We start from the raw sequence: 20258 nt of genomic DNA on the forward strand, positions 1-20258 counted from the left end.
GGGAGAAAGAAAGAGAAGCACTGATGGTATCAGATAATAATACCTAGCTCTTCATAGCACTTTTCATCAGTAGATCTCTTTAGCCCCATTTAACAGATGGGAAACCTGAGGTTTAAAGAGATGAAGCCACTTGTCCAAGGTCACCCACCAGGCCAATGGCAGAGCCAGGTGTAGAACCCAGGTCTTCTGAAGCCAAAGCTGTATTCACCAAGCCCATTGCCTCTTAACTCCATATTGTAACTGGGATACCTCACTGAGATGTAGTAGCCCAGCCAAAAACTTCACAAAGCTAACTGGGGGAGGTATGCCCATATCCTGATAGAAATGGTTAATCCCTTAATGTACACCTCAGACCACATCTGCCATTCAGAAACCTTTCAGAATGGAATGACGGACACCGTTGGCCTTTGGCTCCCATCTGATGTGTGGTGGTTTCCGTGCTGAGTAACGTGTGTAATCAGAAGATGCTCATGCACCTATGACACACAGACCACGGTGAAAGTGTGGGTATTGGCCTAACCTTTGCGGTGGTTTTCTTTTGTAAGACATCATGACTGAGTCCATGGGCAAGAACAGCAAGGGGATGTTCCCGTGTCACCTTTGTAATAGCTCCCAGGGCTGGTTCGCTGCAGCACACTGCGCTAGGGAGTGATAGACCTTTCCCACAGTGGGCAAGAAGTCTTGGAGTGGGTCGACCTGGAAAGCCGGATTCTTCACCACCATGCACCGTCACCAGAAGGGAGAATTCCGTAAATGTTAAGAATTTATTTATCGTCTTCAAGGCGAATCCCAAGGGGACGCAGCCTCATTGGATATCGAGCCCATCCGATCGATCTCCAGCTAGGTTCTTAAGATGGTCTGACTCACTGATCAGTTTTGTCCATTGATGAGGAGTCCCAGTCCTCTCTCCTTTGCTTCCTTCCTGTGCCCTTCTTATTAGTTACTCTTGGGGGAATTCTGCGCCAAAAAATTTAAAAATTCTGCACACAATATTTTAAAATTCTGCACACTTTATTGGTCAAAATAACACTACATAACTACGCTAGTTTCAATTATTTTGTTAATTTATCTCAAAATACCTGTTAGCAAGTATGTCTGCAACAATATAGACACACAAAAATTCCCCCAGGAGTAGAGAGTTAAAGAAACCCCTATGACAACCTACTTCCTGTTTCTGTGCCCCTTCCCCAACTGGGGGGGGGGTCGGACACCCACAACCCCTCTCCCCCTCAGAGCCCACCTGCAGGATCTCCCTCCAGCCAATACACCCAAACCCCCTCCTCCCCAGAGCCCAACCGCGGGGCCCCCCCGGCCCAGATATCTGTCCCCCTCACCCCCAGAACCCAGCCTGCCGCAGTCTCCTTCCCTCAGGACATTCTGGGAACTGCAGCTGTCAGGAACCCTCCAGTTCCTTTCCCCTCCCTCCGGCCTTGTCTTCTATTTGCGAGCTGGGCTCTGCTGGGTCCAGCGGCTCCTAGAGGCAGCCAGCAGCACTGCAGCCCACTTCTGTGGGGAAAGGAAATTCTGCACGCACAGAATTTAACTTCAATCACCCCAATCAGCCTTCTCCCCAGGAACTAATTGGTGTCAGAATGAGCAGAGTACAGGCTCACCTGTTAACTCCCTGCACTCCATGACAAGGGCTACTTGTAAGGTAAAGTGCTGCACCACATGAGTAGAGGTTATCGTAATCTGGCCCTTATTTCCCTGCCCCAGTTGCAAACATTGATAGCACAAGCCCAGATCCCAAAGCACAATCTCGTCTTTTCTAGACAGCACTGTGCCCCACGCCATCTAACCGGTGTTTCATTCTGAGTTTGTCTCCTTGCCCCTACTTGTTGGTATATAATTGTCTTCCAAAGGTAGCCCCATCCCGAGCTTCTAGGACTGGCTCTCACACAGAGCTAATAATAATAATTAATTAATAAATGAAAATTCAGAAGTAGTTTTGAGAACAATGTCAAGAGTTTGAACTTGTTTTCATTTTGAAGGGTTCCAGATGGAACTGTTTTTCAATTTCTTGATTTTTTTGTGATCTTAACAACAAAACAGTACTCTCCTCCCACCCCACCCCCACATTTTTATCAGAAAACATTATCAAAACCTTTTGTTTACCAACAACCAAGTTTTTTTTGGAAATTTGCCCAAACCTCTGTTTTGCTGGTAAATAGAAAATGACTCTAAGCATTTGGATAATGTTCTGATAAAAATTGTGTTGGTGTGTGTGTGTGGGAAATAATAAAGGTATGGAATTTTTTACCAAAAACATGTAAAACTGTCAGCAATTTTTCATTAAAAATCATTTTAGGAAAATGATTTTTTTTTAAATGAAAAGTCTTTTGGAAAAACATTGATCTGCTCTACCCTGCAGCAGATGTAGGACGGACCGGTCACAGGAAGGGCTGGTCTACAGTTACTTTGCTATAACTATGCCAGTCAATTTCCCATTGTAGACAAGCCCCAGAGCTCTAACATAGCGGCTGAGCCCAGATGCAGAAATCTGGAATGCATTTTTCTAGGTGTCGCCCCTGGCTTCTTGGCTACCTTCCTTGGATTTCTAGGATATTTTACTGTAGAATTGCTTATGGGAATAACACAGGGATGGGCTGTCTTGCATTTTTAGGGCCTGATTCAGAGCCCATTGAAATCAGTGAGCAACTAGCCATTGATTTAAATGGTCTTTCGATCAAGCCTCCTATGACTGGCTTGGTTTCTTTTATATAAACAATATAAATATGCCAGTTCCATATAAATCGTATACGTAATCCTTATACGGGGGAAAGAAAGTAGTTTGTGGTTTTTTTTAAAAAGAGGTGGGGTTTCTTGCCAGTTGTCCCCGATTCACATGTATCCAGACACAAACTGAGATCATTCCTCTAGGCTACCTAAGAGTCCTTTTAGTTTTTGGACAGTTCAAGACAGGCTTGCATTCTCAAGTGGCTGCATTCTGATTTCTAGTTCCGTAGGGTAAATGGCTTTTTCCTCATTCCGCCTGCAATTTGAAACCAGCCCATTTCATCCCAGGGCTGTTGTACTGCATTGACCTTTTTGCTTTTAGGATAAAGATTGCAGTGTCTTCTTGAACTTGCGGCGTTCTGTCTATGTACATCTGACCCACAGCAAGACATATAGCTGGCGCGCTCTGCCTAGGTACATGCCATGCTCAGTGTCTTAGTACTGGGTCACCTTGACAGCTTGGTGGGAAGTACAACTAGCTGTGTTTTGATAACTGAATGTTGTCGTTCGTCCTTCGAATTGGAAGATGACCACGACATCACTGATTGGTTTGGTTTCTGTGAACATGTGAGGCCGATTGGAGTGAGCAAGAGATGCTGCTATGGGTGACTTGATTAACAGTTTTCAGTGGTAGCCGTGTTAGTCTGTATCAGCAAAAAAAAACAAGGAGTCCTTGTGGCACCTTAGAGACTAACAAATTTATTTGGGCATGAGCTTTCATGAGCTAGACCAGTGGTTCTCAAACTAGGGCCGCTGCTTGTTCAGGGAAAGCCCCTGGCGGGCCGGGCCGGTTTGTTTACTTGTTGCGTCCGCAGGTTCGGCCGATCGCAGCTCCATTGGCCGCGGTTCGCCGCTCCAGGCCAATGGGGGCTGCAGGAAGCGGCGCGGGCCGAGGGATGTGCTGGCCGCCCTTCCAGTACACTGTCCAGGTTTCGCATGCACACATCAGAGTTGGCAATGTGGTGGCTTTGTAGACCTTCAGTTTTTTCTATTGACTAGTGCCTCTGCGCTCCCACACATTTGCACGTAGCCTGCCAAAGGCCACACTTGCTTTGGCAATTCTGGCATTGGTTTCATCGTCGCTGTGAACGGCACGTGACCGTGTACTGCCGAGGTAGGTGAACTTCTCCACAGGCTGGAGGATTTGGCCATTTACTGTCCTAGCAGGCTCTACACAGGTCTTTCCTGGTGCATCACTTCTGTCTTCTAGATGTTGATTGTGAGACCAAAATTGTCACAAGCTGAAGAGAAATGGTTCGTATGCCGCTGCATGTCAGACTCGGATGTGCCATTCAGGGAACAGTCATCAGCAAACAGAAGATCACGAACAATCACTTCCTGTACCTTTAGCTTCGCCTGTAGTCTCCTCAGATTGAAGTTTGCCATCAGTCCGGTGTCTGATGCCAATCCCGGTGTCACAGTCATTAAAGGCATCTGTAAGCATGGCAGAAAAACATCATACTGAAGAAGGTTGGGGCCAATACACAGCCTTGCTCGACTCCATTGGTGACTGGGAATGGTTCAGATGACTCACCCTCATCCATAACATGAGCAAGCATGCCATCATGGAATTGCCGACTTATTGCAATGAATTACTGAATACTGACTGTGCTATTGGCAGTATAGTGATGCTGGAGCAGTTAGAAAGCAGACAATGACACCTTGATACAAGCCTGGAGCGCTGCTCTGGAAATCCAGCCCCAGAGAGATTTCACCAGGCACCTCATCCGTCCTGATTGTTTTTCTTGGACCAGCTGTAATGAAAGGGATAACACAATTTATTAGATTTGGCATTCTGAGCACCTCTAACTTGGAATCTGGCCCAGTGATTGAAAATCGTTACCTTCCATAGCAGTGCGGTGGCCCGTGTAAAATTAAAGAAAGACATTTGGCCACTAAGAACCGGGCTGTGGCCACCATGGTTGGCAGATGTGCTGGAGAAGACAAAGGGCAGCAAAAGGAGGGATAGCTCAGTGGTTTGAGCATTGGCCTGCTAAACCCACGGTTGTGAGTTCAATCCTTGAGGGGGCCACTTAGGGATCTGGGGCAAAAAAATTGGTCCGGCTAGTGAAGGCAGGGGACTGGACTTGATGACCTTTTAAGGTCCCTTCCAGCTCTATGAGGTAGGTATATTTCCATATATTATAACTAAACTAACCCGTCAGTCCTAGAGATGGGTGCTCCTAGTCAGGGTTGAGGCACATTTGGTGAGGCAGGCCAGTTGTCCTGCACCAGTTCTGTGAATGGGAGGCTTCTTTTCCCAGGGCCGCCAATCTGGCACTGGATCTGCTAGGACCTGCGTTTTCAAAAGCGACTCGTGATTTTGGGTGTCTCCCTTTCCGAGTGCACAACCTAGAAGATCTTAAAGGGACCTGTTTGTGAGAAATGCTGAGCACTGACATTCCTGATAATCAGGCCCCTTTAAGGTGCTTCAAACTAGACACCCCAAAATTGAGACACCCCAAATCACTAGTTGCTCTGGGAAACGTAAGCCATTTGTTTTTTAAAACGAAGAGTTATGATGGGTTTTCTCCCCTCTTTGGCTCTTCCAATGATCTTCATTTTAAATAAGTGGAGTACTTGTCAAGAGAGGGGAAAATACGACATTATAATGGGCAGTCCAGGAAGCGGCTACATATCCAGCAGATAAGGGGACATCTCTGATTGAATGTTTGTCTTTGGGAAACATCCTGAGCAGCTGCCCCTGCCAGCTCTTCCTTTGCCTGCAAAAGGACAGCGTGACAAACTCCACAAGGTTGGCTTCAGCATCACTGAGCCGACAGTTCCTGAAAAGATAATCCCCGAAAGACTGGACCTGGAAAACGATGCCTTCATCTGCTAGGTTGGTTGCAGAAGGGGATGCATGACGGGGGCATGCAGTTTTCCACCACTGTGCTCAAATTATAAATGCAGCCCTCATTTTCAACCAGCTCACAAATGTACAAGTTTTTTTTAAAAAAGGAGGACACTGCCCCTCCCTTATCTCATGCAGTAGAATAAGTTTTAGGCTTTCTCTTCATAGGGGAAATTGACCAGCCTGACTATTCTAGGATAACTATTCCACTATTCTGGAATAACTCCCCTGTGTAGCCTCTCTGTTCTGGAATAGAAGTGATTTTATTCCAGAATAATTACTCTGTTTCCAAAGAGAGGAAGGATGGTGCAGCATGAGGATCAGTGTATTAAAGATCATAAGGTGTTCAGATAGATACTATGGTGATGGGGCCATATAAGTACTTAAAATAAGATATTACAGAATAGCTATGCTGGTCAATTTGTCCATGTAGACAAGGCCTTGTTCTACAGAGAGGAGATTCAAACCTCTCTTTCCTAAACTATTAGATGCTTGACTGCTGGCTATATTGCAATTTCCTGCTCTTGCATTTTTTCTCGCACCCACGTCTGTCTCTAGCATTGGGGCAGTCAGTGTATTTATGCTACTTTCCACCAGATGAGGATCTGGCCCAGTGTACGCTCAAGGGGTTTTGTCTATTTATTTCCTTGGCAATTTGGAAGCAAAAGACAAAAATAACCGAGTGCAATCAGTACTCCGAGCTCGGCTGTCTTGTGCACAATCTGCCTTTGCAAACAGGATGCGGAAAGCCACTGGCCTAGCAGAGAGATGTTTGCACATTGGGCTTTTCCAAAACAAACACACAGAATTACTGTACTTTGTGTGCCGGGGAGAAAGCGAAGCACAAAAAGAATCCAAGTAAGACTTCCCGCAGCTCGCTTCCGAGCCAGAAAAAAACTCCTGCATATGTTTAGAATGTCGGGCGCAGATTCAGGCCTGAATTGTTCATTCAGAATGCTAAGAAACCGTAAGGAATTACACCTTGACCAAGAAGTGTTAAAGGAACATCCACCCAGTGATTCTGGGAAATGAGTTAGTGGGGGGTGGCTTTATTAAAATGGTCCTTTCCCAGGGCAAAAAGAATGAGGTCAGAAGGAATTTAGCCCTAAGAACTTAACCCTTTAGGTGCTGCAGATATATGTGACTCAGTTACAGCTGCTCTGGAAACTACCCCCTGAGAATACTGCCAGCACAGAGGCCTCCCTTGCTGACATAGATCTGGCATTAGGGTTCTACATGAGTAGGGTTGCCAGAACACCTGGTCCAAAAGGGACCCTGGCGGCTCGGTCAGCACTGCTGTCTGGGCCATTAAAAGTCCAGTCGGTGGCACAGCAGGGCTAAGGCAGGCTCCGTGCCTGCCGTGGCTCTGTGCAGCTCTTGGAAGCAGTGGCATGTGCCCCCTCCAGCTCCTAGGCATAGGGGCAGCCAGGCTGGGGCTCTGCGCGCTGACCCCGCCCCAAGCGCCGGCTCCGCAGCTCCCATTGGCCAGCAACCATGGCCAATGGGAGCTGCGGGGGCGGCACCTGTGGACGGGGCAGCGCGCAGAGCCGCCTGGTTGCGCCTCCGCGTAGGAGCTGGAGGGTGGGAAAGTGCTGCTGCTTCCGGGAGCCACCTGAGGTAAGCGCTGCCCGGAGCCTGCACCCCTCACCACCTCCTGCACCCCAAACCCCTGCCCCAGCCCTGATCCCCCTCCCACACTCCAAACCTCTCAGCCCTAGCCTGGAGCCCCCTCCTGTACCTCAAATCCCTCATCTCCATAGCCCTCTCCTGCACCCAAATCCCTCATCCCCACCCCCACCCCAGAGCCAATACCCCCAGCCAGAGCCCTCACCCCACCCCCACACTCCAACCCTATGCCCCAGCCCAGAACCCCCTCCTGCACCCTGAACCCCTCATTTCTGTCTCTACCCCAGAGCCCTTATCCCCTCCCACAGCCCTCACCCCCTCCCGCACCCCAACCCCCAATTTCGTGAGCATTCATGGCTTGCCATACAATTTCCATACCCAGATATGGCCCTTGGTCCAAAAAGTTTGCCCACCCCTGGCTTAGTTGCTCAGCGTTTTGCAGGAAGTGAAAATAAATCTGAGCAAATACTGACAATCTTTCTGCAGTATTCACCCAGCTGTAAAAAGCACCATATGAGTTGTCTGTCTGGAAAATAAATTTTGTACTGTTTGTTTAAGCACCAGTTTAATCATCTGGGCCTAAATTTACAAAAGTGACTGGAGAAGACACATTAGCAAATGGGGACGGTTGGTTAAGCCAGTGACCTAGGACTCAGAAGATTTTGGGTCAGTTCTCAGCTCTGTCCCTGTGTAAGCTTGTATGCAGCTTGGGGCCTCAGTTTCCAATCTATGACATGGGGATCGCAATCCATCCTTCATGTATTTAGACTGTAAACTCTTTGGCACAGATACGGTCTCTTACTCTACGTTTGCACATTGCATAGCATAGCACGATCCCATTCCTTTTTAGGCACTAATATAATACAAATAATTAATAATACTGTTGAGTCTGAACTTTTGATGAGCTTAAACTTAACCCAGACTTGATATCTCTGTCTGAACTTTTAATCAAAGCTCTGACCTGCGAACTACTCATGACACCCCCCTCCCCCCTTAAGTAGCCATCTCCCCTTTTCTCTTTCTGAATTTACATTTTAACCTGTTTTATCCTGTAGAATCTTGATTGATTATACATGACCATTATGATCTATTAATCACATTGTTTACTTCTGTGTATAAATATTGATGCTCACCCCTAATAAACTTGCCACACTTACTCTGAAGCCTTTCAAGCTAAGGATAGTGTGAGCCCGTTGATCAACGAATTGGTGTCTGGTCTCTGACAGATTGTGAGCCCCATACCAACTCTGCATGAACTCGGGTGCTGGAGAGGTGAGTGAGGACTTGCTTTTTTACCTAACAATTCTTAAAAATAATTAGTGATTTTTTTGCTGCCCGTTTGTGACACCTTAAAGGGAGGTGGCTTTCTTAGGACGGGTGCTGAGCACTTTCTGAAAATCAGGCCCCGGGAAGGTGACCTGAGTTGGGAACCTAAAAATTGAGGCATCCAAAAATCACAAGCCACTTTTGAAAATATAGGCCTTGACCTAGAGACAAACAACTTCCAAAGTTTCTCCTTGAGAGACCAACTCCCGTTCTCTGGAGAGCGAGCGAGCAGAGTGATGTTGGGACTTTAACAAAGCAGCTAGTGAAGGGAGGAGCGGGTACAGATAGCAGGCTGAAATGGAAATACCTGTTTGGCAAGTGCAGCAAGTCTAGCAAGTGCAGTCTGGGAAAGTGGTCTGTTTATTTGGCGTCTGGGATTCACATTCTGTTTTACTGAAACGCTGCCGCTTTGCTCGTCAGCCTGCAAACAGCCTGACAGTAAATGATACAGCTCTCGCCATGTGTCTGGATATTTTGACTTCTAGGCTTCCTGAAAGCATAGGTCAGATCTTCTGCTTGGTTATAAAATGTAAGCGTGTTGTAAAAAGCCATATTTATATTTTGAAAATGTACGATCTGGCGCCTGTTCAGTAAGACAAGGCCCAGGAAACAGCCATGTTTCTCTATCCCTCCTTGGCAACTCTGTGTGACTGCCAGCTGTAGTGAGATGGATTGTACAATCCCTAATTGTCCTTCCCCCGAGGCAGCCTGTTGTATCAAGTCCTTTGATTTTCTCAGCCTGGAATGCAGGTATTGATTACTGAATACAGCTTTATGAATCCTGCCTGAATCATCTGCAAACTAGCTTTCGACTGGGAAGGACTCCTGAAGTCCTTATCTATTATTTACAGTGAATCTCCTAATTGATATCCAGTTTGCTTTTCCAGTCAGTCTGGCTCAGATTATCCTATTGGTGGAAGCTCTTTATTCCCATATTAGAGGGCTAATACCATCTAGGAAAGACATAAACTCACTGCCATGTGGGAAAAGACTAGAGTTTAGTTTCTAGCCTCACATTCTAGCTTCTCAGACAAGCAGGAGAGATTGTCCTGTTATGTTTAGGGCAGTTAACTTAACCCTGAGATCCAGTCCTTTGCTTCCCCATGGAAAATCCCACATAAATATATATGGAGATATCCTATCTCCTAGAACTGGAAGGGACCCCGAAAGGTCATTGAGTCCAGCCCCCTACCTTCACTAGCAGGACCAAGTACTGATTTTCCCCAGATCCCTAAGTGGCCCCCTCAAGGATTGAGCTCACAAGCCTGGGTTTAGCAGGCCAATGCTCAAACCACTGAGTTATCCCTCCCCCATACTGCATAAGAAGTCAGATTTTCAATCACAGTTAAGTAGTTCCTGCAAAATATGTACACGCTTGTGGGCAAAAAGATGATTGCACCCAGACCTGTGCAAAAAGACTGTTTTCTGGTTCAATGGGCAAACCGCAAAAATCAGAAAAATCCATTGTTTCTGGTTAACCCAAAATGAAAAATTTCCAACATTTTCAGGAAACTGGAAAAGTTTAAAAAAAGTAGTTTTGAGTCAGACAAAACAGTTCATTCAACCTGAAATGAAATGTTTCCTTTCATTTTTGAGGCTTTTTTTTTTTTTTAAGCTTTAAAAAAAATTGCAGTAAAACTCAAAACAAAAAGTCATTTTGAATCGCAAGGTTGAAAGGAAACATTTTGTCTTTTTCAAACAGTTTTGAGACGAATCTAGGAAATATTTCGTTCGACGTGACAGTGCATGTTTTTTTGTTTCATCCTAAAAAAAATATTTTATCCTAAAAATGTTATGCAGCTCTAATTGCACATACATCGCTTCCATTGGTGAACATGAGGGCATAGGTGCCTAGGTGAAGGTGCATAGCTACGGTAGATATGTGAAATTAATTACACATTTTGTGTGTGTAAACGTATGATTTGCGCACACAATTTTTCTGTACGTACAAGTGCATAATGTGGGATAGCACTAGCGGCTCTTTAGGACATTATCTCTTTAAGATCCTCTCCTGGACTGGGAGTTAAGGCAGTGATAGGCGTTTGCTGTGCACAACAGGAACATTCAGAGCCAGTGCTAAGCAGATAGCAGATGGTAGGTGTTCGTGTGGCAATGTCTGCCCACTGAGTGCCTTTATATCCTGCACTGGAGTCTAATTTAGGGCTTATTTATTTTTAAACCAGTTTATTTGTATATCAAAGGGTTCCATGGGCAGGTCTACCATTAGGCATGCAGGAAGCTATGCAAGCAGATATATATGGCCCTATCCAGGTAAATATTTCACTCAGGTCCAGAGAGTCAAAGTACATTTGTTACTCACCAATTGGTCCAAGTAGCAGGGAGTTTTGCTGTAGCAAATTTGCCTGGTTAGATTGCAGGGTGCAATTTCCATATGTAGATGGGTCCCTAGAAGGCTGGGGTCAAGTTGGGTTAGTGTTTTACTTAAGGGTCTCAGTTGTCTGATATTCTCATGAGTAGAGAATAAATAGGATTGCTAGAGTCTCCAATGTGATATATGCCATCATGTGCCAGCAATGTCCCTCTGCCATGTACATTGGCCAAAGCGGACAGTCTCTACGCACAAGAATTAATGGACACAAATCTGACATCAGGAATCATAACATTCAAAAACCAGCAGGAGAACACTTCAACTTCTCTGGCCACTCAATAACAGACTTAAAGGTGGCAATTTTGCAACAGAAAAGTTTCAAAAACAGACTCTAATGAGAAACTGTTGAACTTGAATTAATATGCAAATTAGACACCATCAATTTAGGCTTGAATAGAGACTGGGAATGGCTGAGGTTAATTATATGTGATATAAATAGGCTTGGCAGATTTTCATTTTTTAAATAATTTTGATGATAATATTGATTATTTGTAAGCATTTTTTTCAATGTTTACCTATTTAAATTTTTGCAGTTGCAGGAATTGGGGGGGGGGGCAGAGAATGGGGAGGGGGGCAGACACTGATTATTGAATGGAAATAGACACAAATTCAAAAAGTTAAAGCTTTATAGTCAAAATATAAAAAGTACATCGCTTTAATTCAAACTCTACTAAGTTCTCAAGCAACATTTTCTTTGCCTATTTGTTAATTTCGATTATAATCAATGGAGATATTTTCCCATCGGTTTATGTGTGTATGGTGAAATTGACATTGATTGATAAAAATCTAATCCCTTCAAGCCTATGTTTTATACTGAAGTTCTAATGCTCAGGTGATGTAACCAGTAGAGGCCCCACTGACTTTAATGGAGCTGTACCAGTTTACACTAACATAGAATTTGGCCCTAGACGTTCATGCAGCTCTCTCTCAATTGCGTGCTACTGTAATCATGTTATTGTCAGATCAGAGCTTAAAATGAGGTGCTGTACACACAGGCGGGTGATATCTTACAACATAAGTTGCAGGCCTGTCTGCCGGTCACTCTCAAATATTGTTTCTGCAGGTCATTGTGTGGGAAACAATAACAGACAGCAACCTGCATTTCACTGAGAAATGGTTTTCCTTTTGCATTTGGATTTATTAGCCCTCCCACCAGGACCTCAGCCCTGCTGGCACACAACCAGGTCTGCTGGAGTTTTGTCAGTCACCATTGTTTGCCTTTATTAGATTATTGGCTCTTTGTTTCCAGGGAGTATGTAAGCGTAAAAGGCCCCTGCCCACGAACTATTCATGAGAGATGTCAAGATGACCTTGTTTCCCCCCCCCCGCCCTTCGCTTATTCAATCTGCTGTGATTTTTAAAGAATTTGTCATATGCCAAAAAATGTTCCCTTTTGCCAGGGCGATCATACACCACAAGTCATCTTGGATCGGAATTACAGAGACATACTTTCAAAACCTTTCAGCTCTTCGTCCTGAAAGCCAGTGTTCTCAGAAGGTGAGTGATTGTGTCGAGATCCCAGGCAGGGCACTTATCAACGGTCCTGCTTGTGAGCATATTGCATTGCATGAAGGCATTTAGCAGGTCAAATAAAACCCATGTTATCTGTCTTAGTTCAGAAGGATGTCCAATCTTAGCTATTACTGTGTTTATTAAGGTAGCCGCCAGAGCCAGCTGAGATCAGGGCCCCATTGTGCTCAGAGCCAATGAGAGGGCGGGGGGGAAGCCGGTACAAATTACCGTGGCCCAGCGGTCCGGAAGGGGGCCCAGGGCCCGGGTTCCCCCCCCCTCGTCGCTTTACTGTGGCCCGGCAGTCTGGAAGGAGGCCTGGGGCCCCATTTCCCACCCCCCCCTCGTCGGCCCTGTTTAGCCGGTCCGCCCTTGCTGGGGGGCCCGAAAAAATTTTTTCACCGGGGCCTGACCCACTCTTGGTGGCCCTGATTGCGCTAGGTCCTGTACAAATACATACTAAGAGGCAGCCCCTGCCCTGAAGAGGCTACAATCTAACTAGACAAGAGAGACATGGGGTGCGGTAGCACACAAGCAAAGTAATGGTTTGCAGGTATCATGTTAGCAGGGCTGGCACTTCCACTAGGCGACCCTAGGTGGTCGCCTAGGGTGGCAGGATTTGGGGGGCGGCATTTTGCCATCCTCGGCGGAAATTGGGCAGCGGGGAGGTCCTTCCGCTCCGGGTCTTCGGCAGAAATTCAGCACCGGGTCCTTCACTCGCTCTGGGACCCGCCGCCGAAGTGCCCCGAAGACGCGGAGCGGAAGGACCCCCGCCGCCGAATGCTCAGAGGAGGAGCGCTGCCGCCTAGGGCGGCAAAAACCCTGGCGCCACTCCTGTATGTTAGTGCCATGAATTTTTGTTTGCCTGTTTTTTGTTTCAATCCATTAGTCCCTATGGCTGAGAAGTGAGTATGGCGAATTTTGCCTTGGAGTAATTTCACTAGTGCCTGATTTGAACTTGTGCCTGCTGTATTGTCTTCCTGTTTTCTGCTGCCTTTAAAAAGACTGGGCCAGATCCTCAACTGATGTAAATTGGCCTAGCTCCATTCTCCTTAATGGAGCGCTACCAATATCCATCATCAGCTGAGACTCTGGCCCATGGAATATAAAATGAAACACAACTGATTAATGGGGAAGTGGGGCCGACAGTTCAAATAAAGGGAGACCACTTTCCTCTTCTCTGTTAAAAAAACAACACCCCCCAGCTCACCCAATAAAAACCTAAATGCTCAGAGGTTCAAAAAACCATTTTTCTGTCATTATTTTTCATTTCTGGCCACTTCTGCATTTGCATGTTTTGGCCAGGACCACAGGCCGAAGTACCAAAATATTGTCAGAAACCCTAGGGTTGTAAGGACTGGTCTGCGTGCCAAAGTTGTAAAGCTGTAGCACTGTAAGTGGATTGGAATAGTTAAAGCAGGACCATCCCCCTCCCCAAAGCAGGGTGGCCTAGTGGCTAGAGGACTGGGACTCAGGAGATCTGAGTTCTAGTCCTGGATCTGCCCTGGGGCAAGTCACTTCCTCGCCCCATACCTCAGTTTCCCCAGTTGTAAAATGGGGATAATAATAAAGTGCTGTGTCACCTACTGATAACTGAGCAGGCCTAGAATGATTTCTTTAGAAGCATGTTGTTTGCTCTTCCAACTTCTCCTCGCTAAGGATAGCCTGCGGCAGGAGAGACTCTCAGATGATAATTGCAGTGTGCTGGGTTTGATTAATGGTTATAACTAAATATCTAAAAACAAATTAGACTTCCTGATTCCTAGTGTCTCGCAGTGAGACATTATCTCTGTTTGCAGCTACTGAGTCTGGCTTTCCCCCTTTGCTTTCATTGTACAAACAGAGAAAATCCTCCTTCAAATCTTTCCCTTCCCTTTCTGGATCTTGTCCCAGAAATTTAGTCGCAGTCCCTCCAATCTTCACAGCCTGTCCACGGGGAGATCGTCCGCCCCCCAGATTGCAGGCAAATATTGTCCTAATGAAACATTTGACTATTTGCATCTTTAAAATCTGCAATTCAGTTCCTATGGAATAATAAAAATGAATCATAATGCCTTACGCTTATTTAGTGACACTCTGTCCCCTACCCTGTCTGCCCCTCGCAGGTGTGGCAATGACAACCGGCAGCAACAGGCGGTGTAAGTTACAAAGAACAATGATTTTGTGGAGGGCAGGGGCCCTGGAACAAGGCGGGGGCGGACAGAGGACCATGGCCCCATCCATCACTTTTAAACGTGGGGATGGGATCTTGTGGGAGAGGTAGTGTAGGGACGGGGCCTCGGGGGAAGGAGCGGTGCGAGAGCGGGGGCTCTGGGAGAAGGGGTGGTACACGGGCGGGGCCTTGGGGGAAGGGGCGGGATGGCACAGGGGCAGGGCCACAGTTCGGGCACCGGTGGCCCCCCACTTTTAGGGGGCTTACGCTGCTCCTGGCTGAGGGGCATCTTTCAAATCGTCCTCAGCTCTTTGGTTGCAGAGTTTTCAAAGGGGAAGTGCAGAGTAGTTGTTAGGAGGACATGCTGTACCAACGCATGAAAAGGAGATACTTTTCAAAAGGGGAAAGTGCTGTGGCCGAATCCCAGTGATTCCTGGCTATTTTCTTTCTCCCAGACACTGCCGGAGTATAAAGTTTCTTGGGACAGAGTGAGAATCATGTTTTTTATTCATATAATCGGCACAGCCCATGTCAGTGCCTGAGACAGCTGACAAGGAAATCTGCTTTTTAGTACAGGATGTTTAGAGCTACATCCATATTAGACCCATAAAAATGTAGGGTTGGAAGGGACCTTGAGAAGTCATCTAGTCCACCCCCACCACGCGGAGGCAGGATTTAGTATACTTTAGACCCCATCCCTGATGGGTGTTTGTCTAACCAGGGCCGGCTTTAGGAAGTGCGGGGCCCGATTCGAACAGGTTCGATGGGGCCCCGGCAGGGATGACTAAAAAAAAAAAAAACACATAAAAAAACATGTGGGGCTTGTACTCACCGGGCGGCGCTCCTAGTCTTCGGCGGTGGGTCCTTCACTCGCTCCGGGTCTTCGGCGGCACTGAAGGACCTGCTGCCGAAGTGCTGCCGAAGACCCGGAGCGAGTGAAGGACCCGCTGCCGAAGTGCCGCCGAAGACCTAGAGCGCCACCGGGTGAGTAAAAATGAAAAAGGAGCCTCTAGCCAGGGAAGGGATTCTCGGCTACTTCTTTCTCCCCTCCCCTCCGGCGGCCCTGCCACTGGGCGCGGGGCCCTCTTAGGCGCGGGGCCCGATTCGGGGGAATTGGTGAAATTGGCCTAAAGCCGGCCCTGTGTCTAACCTGTCCTTAAAAACTTCTAAGGATGGGGATTCCACAACCTCCCTTAGTAACCTATTCCAGACCTTCTCTCTCCGTATGGTTAGAAAGTTTCTCCTAATACAGGGGTCAGCAACCTTTCAGAAGTGCTGTGCTGACTCTTCATTTATTTACTCTAATTTAAAGTTTCACGTGCCAGTCATACATTTTAATGTTTTTAGAAGGTCTCTTTCTATAAGTCTATAATATAGAACTAAACTATTGTATGTAAAGTAAATAAGGTTTTTAAAATGTTTAAGAAGCTTCTTTTAAAATTAAATTAAAAAGCAGAGCCCCCGGACCAGTGGCCAGGACCCGGGCAGTGTGAGTGCCACTGAAAATCAGCTCACGTGCCGCCTTCGGCACGCGTGCCATAGGTTGCCTACCCCTGGCCTAATATCTAACCTAAATCTCCCCTGCTGCTGATAAAGCCAATTGCTTCTTGTCCGCCCTTCAGAGGACATGGAGAACAATTCATCTTCAGCCTCTCTATAACAGCCCTTAATATATTTGAAGACTGTAATCAGGTACGCCCGCCCCAGCCTTCTCCTCCTGCACTAAAATTCTTTCAGCATTTCCTCACAGATCAGGTTTTCTAAAACTTTTACCATTGTGGCTCTTCTCTGGACTCTCTCCAATTTGCTCACATCTTTCTTAAAGCGCAGTGCACAAAACTGGACACAATACTCCAGGTGAGGCCTCACCAGTGCTGAGCAGAGCAGGACAATTACCTCCTGTGTTTTTCTTACAACACTCCCGTTCAGACATCCAGGATGACATTTGCCTTACTCGCCCTAGCCTGGCTGACTCCTTTTCAGCTTGCGATCCCCTATAACCCCCAATCTTTTTCTGCCATAGGGCTGCCGAGCCAGTTATTCCCCATTTTGTAGTTGTGCGTGTGACGTTGCACTCCATGGTCTTGATGAAAATGTGCTTATGATGTGAAAATTACATAACTGAGATATACTTTATGCAAGATGGCTCATGTGAGATATCATTGGAAAGGTTATGACTTACTGAATGCGATTATGCAACTCGGATGTCTGTGTTACGTCTGTATCCGAAGTTAGGAATATTGACTATGTATCTGTATTTCAACTATGCTACTATGGGTGACCCCCTCCTACCCCACTGGCCAACACTTCAGGTACAACAACAAAAAAGCCGAACAGGGCGGATGGCCCATCAGCAAGAGCCAATGGAGTGCAAAAGAGCTTAGTCTTCCTGTGAACGTGTGGGTCAGCCTGTGAAGAATGGCTGCAGGGGCCCTACAGAGGCAGGTGACCATGTCACGTGATAGTGGAACCCATCTTGAATTCTGTACTTTTCCATGCTGGGGGATGTGTGTCAAACAAAGGAACAAAGGACTCCCGCCTTACACAAATCCTATTTAAGAATGGGGAGTGAGGTAATCCCGACTGTCAGTTCTCCCCGGCTACCCCACCCAAGATGACGGCTGGAAACAACTAAGACTGAACTCGGGGAAAGAACCGGACCCAGGCTGGGAGGGTGTCTAGCCTGTGAAGAAGATTATTAGAACCACATTTAGGGTGAGAACTTACATGCAACCAGTTTCTTTAGTGTATTAAGCTTCGTTTGCGTGCTGTTTTATTTTCTTAGTAATCTGCCTTGTTCTGTCTGCTACCTCCTTAACTACTTAAAATACACCTGTTATACACCTCTACCCTGATATAACGCGACCCGATATAACACGAATTCAGATATAACGTGGTAAAGCAGTGCTCCGAGCAGGCGGGGCTGCGCACTCTGGCGGATCAAAGTAAATTCGATATAACGCGGTTTCACCTATAACGCGGTAAGATTTTTTGGCTCCCAAGGACAGCGTTATATTGGGGTAGAGGTGTAGTTAATACATTTATTTCTGGTTTATAATATAACCCCGTTTATGTGATTTCTACCTGGGGGAGCGAGAAGTTGTGTACACCCTCCTCCACATTGAGGGAAGAGGTGAATTTCATATAATTTGGGGTTTGTACTCCAAAGGGGGGTGGATATCCGGGTGCTGTGGCAAGCCCCATAAGCTGAGCCTTCCCAGGGCAGATCTCTGTCTCTCTGTGCAGCTGGGTGTGCCCATGCCTCTGTGCTTGGCTGGAAAAATCTGGGGAGCCTGGCCTAGCAAGACCAGGTAAAAGGGGGCCCAGGCTGGCAGAAAAGTCTGACTCAGTAGTGGCCCAACACCCCAGGGGGTCCAGCCCATCACAGTGCGTTTGATTTTTTCCTTCCCAAGTGTAGTACTTTGCACGTGTCTGTGCGGAATTTCATCTTGTTGATTTCAGACCAGTTCTCCAATTTTTCACATTTTTGAATTCTAATCCTGTCCTCCAAAGGGCTTGAAACCCCTCCCAGCTGGTGTCCGCTGCAGGTTTTATAAGCATCCTCTCCGCTCTGTTATCCAAGTCCTTAATGAAATGCTAGACCCAAAACAGGCCACTGCAGGACCCCACCAGATACATCCTCCCAGCAAACCATTTGGACAGCCAACACTCGAGAAGTATTCTTTGAGAATGGTCTTACGACCGGTTGTGCATCCACCTTACAGTAATTTCATCGAGACCACATTTTTTTTGTTGTGTATGAAAATGTCACGTGGGACTATGTCACAAGCCTTATTAATGCATTAAATTGCAGCAAGGGAGATTTAGGTTGGACATTAGGAAAAAGTTCCTAACTGTCAGGGTGGTTAAGCACTGGAATAAATTGCCTAGGGAGGTTGTGGCATCTCCCTCATTGGGGATTTTTAAGAGCAGGTTGGACAAACACCTGTCAGGGATGGTCTAGATAATACTTAGTCCTGCCACAGGTGCAGGGGACTGGACTAGATGACCTCTCGAGATCCCTTCCAGTCCTATGATTCTACGTGCAGATGCATCACATCTACTGCTCCTCCTGCATCCATTAGGCCGGTTACCCTGGCAAAGAAGAAAGTAAGGTTGATTTGCCCTGATTTGTTCTTGACAAATCCACTTTGGCTGTTACTTATCAGATTATTATCCTCTAGGTTTGAACAAATTGACATCTGATATTAAGCCAAGAGTGTCTCTGTCTTCAGCGGCCTAGGGAGATACACAGAAGAAAGAGCCTGGCCTCTGTGCGGGGCAGAGGGTTTTCTGAGGAAGGGAAGATGGACCTTGTCGGATTTCACCCCCATTGCAACACTGGAGATGCAGAATTGGAATTCAGCCTGACACTTTAACTGGAATATGACCCTGGAAGTCTGACACCTACATACAAATAGCACCTTCATTCTCAGCTAATCTGCTCCTTGCATCTAGTCAGAGTCCCATCTGCTGACTTCAATGACACAAATCATATTTTCACTGCTTTTTTCTCCTGTGAGCTAGGTCAAGTGCATTCATCTTCCAGGAAAGGAACCTGGAGTCTGTTGCTTCTTGTGCATCCTCATCAGAACTGGTTGTTAGTTTCTAATCTAGGACACCTGTGCTAGCCCACAAGTGTCACAGACTCTGTTCTCGCCCATCACCACGAGCAGGAAATAACCCTGCTCAGCTGGGAGCCCTGGCTGAGTTTGCAGGGCTGGAAAAACCCAGCCCATCCTTTTATAGGTAAAACGAGCACCTTTGAACTGCACTCATGGGCACTACAAACATGGAACTTCACTAGCTTTTTTTTATGGAGCTACTCCAGCGCAAGCAAAACTTTGCACCAGGAAGTGAAACAACAGAAGACTCCTGGAGCAGAAGCCAAGCAAACCAGCATGGGGAAGGTCAGTAGGGAGAGGCAGAGCACCTCAGATTATAGCAGTGGGGCATAGGTGCAGGAACTAGGGGTGCGGGGGTGCTGTAGCACCCCCAGTTTTTGTGTGGGGTCCCCCGCCCAAGGTCCTGCCCAGCATCTGGTGTCCCACTTCTCAGCAGCCTGACCTGCACACGGGGCTCTGGTCTCGGCCCCACATGTAGAGTCCCAGATGCTGCAGGATCCATGCCCAAGGCTCTTTTCCCAGCCCCACACGTGGGGTCCTAGCCTTGGCCCCCTTATCCTTGTCCATGTTCCTCCCCCTACCGAGCCATGGCACTGCTCCTGGCCCCAGGTGTGGGATGGCATGGACTGGAGTAAGGGGGGGTGAGGTAAACTTTGGGGTGGGGACCACTGGCTTTCAGCACCCCCACTGTAAAAAACGTTCCAGTGCCACTGCAGTGGGGATACGCATCTGAAAGGCCAAAAGGGGGAAGAGGGCCCATGGAACTCTTCTTCCCTCCCCTTTACTCAGAGGTGGCACAGCCTAGCAGACAAAGGCGGCTTTAAGACACCTTCCAAATTCTGGGTGCATCTAGTGTCAATCAGAGCTGCTCTCAATTCAAGCAGCTTCCCTAGCCGCAGCTCTGCCAGCCGGGGCTAGCTGGGACAGCATGCTCAGCCTAGTAGACCCATGCCCCTGGCAGGCCTAGACCTGGAGCAGCGTAGGGTCATTGTTGTGCCAAGGAAATCCACCGTCTTTATGCCATTCCAGCAGAGTGCTCTG

The sequence above is a fragment of the Trachemys scripta genome, chromosome 3 (assembly GCF_013100865.1).
Source record: "Trachemys scripta elegans isolate TJP31775 chromosome 3, CAS_Tse_1.0, whole genome shotgun sequence".
Classification (NCBI taxonomy): domain Eukaryota; kingdom Metazoa; phylum Chordata; order Testudines; family Emydidae; genus Trachemys; species Trachemys scripta.